The following is a 6,000-nucleotide window of genomic DNA, read 5'->3' on the forward strand; positions in this document are numbered from 1 at the left end:
CGTTTTTCCTTGTAACAAGTACCACCGAAGCTTTAATTAATCGTACTAATTGTAAGTGTGCTCAAGATATCTAAAATATTTTTAATAATTCAAAATGCTTCAAATAATTTGTTGTTATAATGTCTTGCGTCAATAACTATCGATTTAATTTTGTTATTTGCAATATTGAAAAGTCCATTTTAGAGTTGGTAGATTAATTAGACATGTGATGATATAGCGATAATCCTCTCAGAGAGAAATAGATATAGAGAGAGGGGAGGGGGAGGGGAGGGGAGAGGGAGGGAGGGAGGGAAGGGGGAGAGAGAGAGAGAAACTATTATTACATGGTATACATAAACGCTACCTCTTGTCAGGACATAGGCAGATAAATATTTACGGGTTTTACCTCGATTATCTCGATTATCCAAATCTCAGATTTCAGACCCTGTGAATTGAAAGTAGGACTGGACTTTGATATAAATTTGTGTTTTAAATGAGAAAAATATAAATAGTATGAAATCAAACGTATAATTCGTCAACGTTTCTAAATAAACATTTTATAATAAAAGATTTTCATCCTGATATTACATAGTCTTGTGATAATACTAATATGTTGTGTTCATTATTTTTTTAATTCTAAAAATGTATGGAATAGAATCTAGAAGCCAATCCTCTTTAACTCGTCACGATGCATTAACTGATTGGTGAGATACGCAAATGTTAAAATTTGTATAAATTACATTAAAGTTGTTTGATTCTCTTTGAAGGAATTGTTTTCATTATACACATTCCTCTCTGTCGTACGTCGACAAACGATTGAATTACTTATACAGTTCATTAAACTTGTCGACTTACATACATTAATAATATTAAAGATATTATACATAATAGGTCGTGTAAAATAATGATTATAATTTAAATAATAATAATATTGATGATATATAAAGAAAGATACTGAGAAGCACTAGAGGATTTTTATTATTCGAATATTTGTAATATCGCAATGTGTAAATATCGATTAGTTTCATTTACAAAGAGAAATGAATGAGGTAGCGAAGTGTAGAAAATTTGAGAGAATTTTTTTTATATACTTAAAAGCCAATATTTGTTTACATGTACGCACGCACGCACCTTCTTGCTTAATTTATATAATTTATGAGTGTGAGACTTTGTACATTCTATTTATTTAACGCGCCCTATGTAAATTATAATTTATAAGTTTGTATGTATATAATTATTAGCATTTATATATGAGTTAATAAAGTTCTATTTGCTAACTTGCTGCGCACATAGTTTATTTTCCCTTCGACCGACGTGAAACTAAACAGGAATCTAGATGTCATTCAACTTTGTACATACATGGCATGTGAAAGATGAAGGTTCTTTTTGAACTTTATTCGACACCTTATTTATAATCTAAAACATCAGGATGCAATCCAAAATGTACGAGTATTCTGAAAAATAATCCTCTCTGGCGATTGTTTTTAGTTTTTTATTTTTTTTTTATTTTTTTTTTTTAAATTATAAATATCGGAGTAACTGATTAAATTATTCGTTCGCAAAAGGGTAAATTCTGTCAATGCACGAATAATCGTAATATAAGTTGCAAAACTTGATATTTATTTGAATAAGAGCAATAAAATTTCTATTTGCCCGATCTATTTATGTAATTAATTTTTTTTCAATGTGGGCGATGTTCAATAGTTAGTTTTACATAGTATTATATATTTCAATGTTATAATTTATATTTGCACAAAAAAGTGTACGGTTTTTTAACATTTTAGAGTTTTCGCATGAACATGCTCGCCTCGACAACACATGTGCTACTTCTTACAACGGCATAATGGTTTTAATTTGCGCATTTATACTGCATCAATTCAAGTCACTACCATCGACATTCTACATCTTACACTTATGATTTTTTCGGCAAAAATCTTCATGGGTTTAAGGGGATGCTGGAGCCGTCTGTTTTACCGGCATTTTTTGTCGTCACGTAGCGTTGTATTAATTTGACAGAATTAAAAATCCTTCTCCAGAATTGCAGTACATACATTAATGATTCGGGGGAACTCCGATTTTATATAGAAAACGAGAAAAAATTACGGAAGTACAGATTTCCTTATCCTACTTTTATCCCAATATGGCGTCTCGAGTTGCGGCGAGCTGTCAGCTCGTTACAAGATGTATTACATATAAGAGATATACCATTGGTACGAACGCGAAAACAAGTTCCCCCGATTTGCACAACAAGAAAAACATCGATAAACCCTCCAAATCAAGATTTGGAAGCGTAATATAAAAGTATAATGTCAATGTGCATCGTGCGTATGTGTGCGTGCAATGTAGCGTGCTATCCTTGTCTATATCTTTGTCTATACAAGGACAGATATAGTCGATAACATAGAAAATGGTAATTTTGTCGGTTATACAGACGGCTCCAGCATCCCCTTAATGTGAAAGTAATGGTTCTTTTTTATTAGGTATTACATTGCTTTTAACTTTGCTCCGTTAATTTTAAAATATGACTTTAATTATGACCTTAGACCAAATTGCTTTGTAGACTGCTTAATAAGGATCCGAAGGGTAGACTTCCGAAAACGGCCCCCCTCCGATTTCGATGAAACTTTGTGAAAAGCTTCGTTTTGGGTTAAAATGAAAGCCCTTAAAAGGAATTTTGGCGACTCCTATGATAAAGCCATTTTTTTTAGATAAAATGATAAAAAATATAGGAAAATCTTCGTAATTCTACAGGATGTTATAAATTGAATATATACTGTTTGTATTTAATGATTTAATGTTTTTATTATATACTTACAGCAGAATACATAAATAATATGCTTTGTAATATATTACACTTTCCACGCGAACCGAGGTTCACGCACACCCCCCCGTGCTTTCGGGGGAGGTGCGGTAGTCCCGAAATAGTTCACGCATACACTTTCCACGCGAACCGAGGTTCACGCACACCCCCCCCGTGCTTTCGGGGGAGGTGCGGTAGTCCCGAAATAGTTCACGCATACACTTTCCACGCGAACCGAGGTTCACGCACACCCCCCCCCCGTGCTTTCGGGGGAGGTGCGGTAGTCCCGAAATAGTTCACGCATACACTTTCCACGCGAACCGAGGTTCACGCACACCCCCCCCCCCGTGCTTTCGGGGGAGGATAAAAACATAAAGTCATTAAATACAAACAGTATATATTCAATTTATAACATCCTGTAGAATTACGAAGATTTTCCTATATTTTTTATCATTTTATCTAAAAAAATGGCTTTCCCGGGAAAAAATATTCATATCTGACGGTATATGAACATATATAAATGAGATATGAACATATATGAACATATATAAATGAGATATGAACAGATATAAGTTTTATATGCCCATATCTAAAGCATATATAATCATATATGGTTATATATCGCTATATATGATCAGATCGTACATTATACATGACACAAGATCTGATCATATAAGTTCATATATGGTCAGACATATTATTATGTGTAGCCAGATATGACACTATACATAATCGTATCTGGCCTTACATGGTCGTATATAAAGAATGTTCGGCCATGTATTATCAGATATAATTATGTATGGCCATACATAACTGTATCGGCACTGTATATGATCATATATGACAAGACGCGATGCTGTATATGATTGTATATGTTCATATACGGCCGGAAATGATATGAAACATGATCAGATCTGTCTATATATGACCAGATTGGGATATAATGATATAAAATGTCCGGGAAAAATATTCATATCTGACAGTATATGAACATATATAAATGAGATATGAACAGATATAAGTTTTACATGCCCATGTATAGAGCATATATAATCATATATGGTTATCTATCGCCATATATGATCAGATCTTGTGTCATGTATAATGCACGATCTGATCATATATGGCGATAGATAACCATATATGATTATATATGCTCTATACATGGGCATGTAAAACTTATATCTGTTCATATCTCATTTATATATGTTCATATACTGTCAGATATGAATATTTTTCCCGGACTTTTATATCCGCGAACAAAATGTCCAGGAAAAATATTCATATTTGACAGTATATGAACATGTATAAATGAGATATGAACAGATATAAGTTTTACATACCCATATATAGAGCATATATAATCATGTATGAACCTATATAGTCATATAATATTATATATGATCAGATCAGATATTGCATCTCAAAGTATTCAATAGATGGCATTCGATGGGATCTGTTTCTCGTATTTAAAATTTGACAAACAGTGTTATAAGAACGGTATCAAAAGACACGACACTGTCTCGCACTATAGAGCGGCACAATTTTTGTATTAGTTGTATCGTAGAATCTACTTTTATAATAAAGTTGCACACTCTTAAAAAATAACTTTTGAAAATATATAACAATTTTCTGAAACTTACTTAAATATATATGTTCATACCTGATAAATATATAGTTCGTACCTGATCATACCTGATCAGATATTAACATATACAATAATACCAGATCATATATCCTCAGATCTGGCCAATTTCCATATCTGACCATATATGGCCATTCATATATGATCATATATGATCAGATATGAATATTTTTTCCCGGGTTATCATAGGAGTCGCCAAAATTCCTTTTAAGGGCTTTCATTTTGACCCAAAACGAAGCTTTTCACAAAGTTTCATCGAAATCGGAGGGGGGCCGTTTTCGGAAGTTTATCCGATCCGAACCAAGGATCAAAACGTCCTAACGTTTGTGTCAACTTTATATAATAGCCAATTTAGTCGAAATAAAACCTCTTATTATTGTTAATCTATATTAGCGAAACATTCTATCATTTTTGGTTTTAGAGTTTGTCAGCATATAAGCGAAGCATGCTTATTGTTAACTGCGCATACAATTGTACAAAATAAATTTTATATATTATTGTATATAAGAATTGCTACTTAAAAAGTTGCGTACTGAGATTTCGATAGGCTACTGTCAATCCCAAAGCAAATATTACTTAAAGTTTTAATTAAATATCTACCCGTTTTAATCCACATCTTTCGTTATGCGCCACTCTGTGTTAGATTGTTATCACATTTGTTAAAAATGTGAAACTTAAAGAAGAAAGAGTTAAAACGACGTAGATTAGTTTCAAGAGACTGATTTTTGGAATTAAGAAAAAGAAAAAATGCAGTTTTACGCAAGTCACGGTTTATATTTTCGTCATGGTCTATATTTTTTTTCTTTTTAAGGCGATGTTAGAGTTATCGACACTCGACAGAATCTAATTTTCGCATACATGCCATTTTTTATTGGTTTTATAAATCCTTTTCCAGGATTAAATAAGTATTCACGCGAACGGAGAAGAGACGAGTCAACTTTACGTTGAGAAAGAAAAAAATAGAGACGTATGTACACCGAGAAGCAAAAGTGGGTTTCTTTTCGGTCTAAATAAGCGCACTATTTCTAGGAACACAATTGGCTGGAAGGTAGAAATGGTGCGCTCATCTACATTGAAAAAGGAACTCATTTTTGCTCTTTACTGTAGCTATACTTTAATCCTGGAAAAGGATTTATAATTCTATAGAAACTAAAGCTCCTTATTTTACGTGTACACGGGTACACGAATTACACGTGTAATTAGCATTTACGTGTACAAAAACGTGTATCGTGTACTACTCTTGTGTCGGGTTACACGTGTTTTAAAAACACGAATAAATAAATTAGTAAATAAATAAATAAATAAATAAATATTAAAATTAATGAATATAAATAAGTAAGAAAGTTCGAATTTTACACTAATCTTATATGACATAACAATTATTAGATATTTAACAAAGAAAATAAGATTATTCAAAATTAGTAAAGTTATTTATCATTGCTTTATAAAGAAAACCTCAAACTTTAAAAATTTGTATTTTATAATAACAATATATTTAAAAAATGAAAATTTTCTAAATTGCAAATAGATAGATATCCGTTTGTTAGCCATTCAATACACACATTAGTGGAATAAT

The 6,000-nt window shown here is 31.9% G+C and overlaps 1 protein-coding gene across 1 annotated transcript in view; it reads left to right on the forward strand.

Annotated features, from left to right (window-relative positions):
• LOC139815150 (alpha-tubulin N-acetyltransferase) overlaps positions 1-6,000 on the forward strand; it is a 136,659-nt gene that overhangs the window by 47,794 nt on the left and 82,865 nt on the right. The gene's annotated exons all lie outside the window — the stretch shown is intronic.

Source organism: Temnothorax longispinosus, chromosome 6 (assembly GCF_030848805.1).
Source record: "Temnothorax longispinosus isolate EJ_2023e chromosome 6, Tlon_JGU_v1, whole genome shotgun sequence".
NCBI classification, from domain to species: Eukaryota; Metazoa; Arthropoda; class Insecta; order Hymenoptera; family Formicidae; genus Temnothorax; species Temnothorax longispinosus.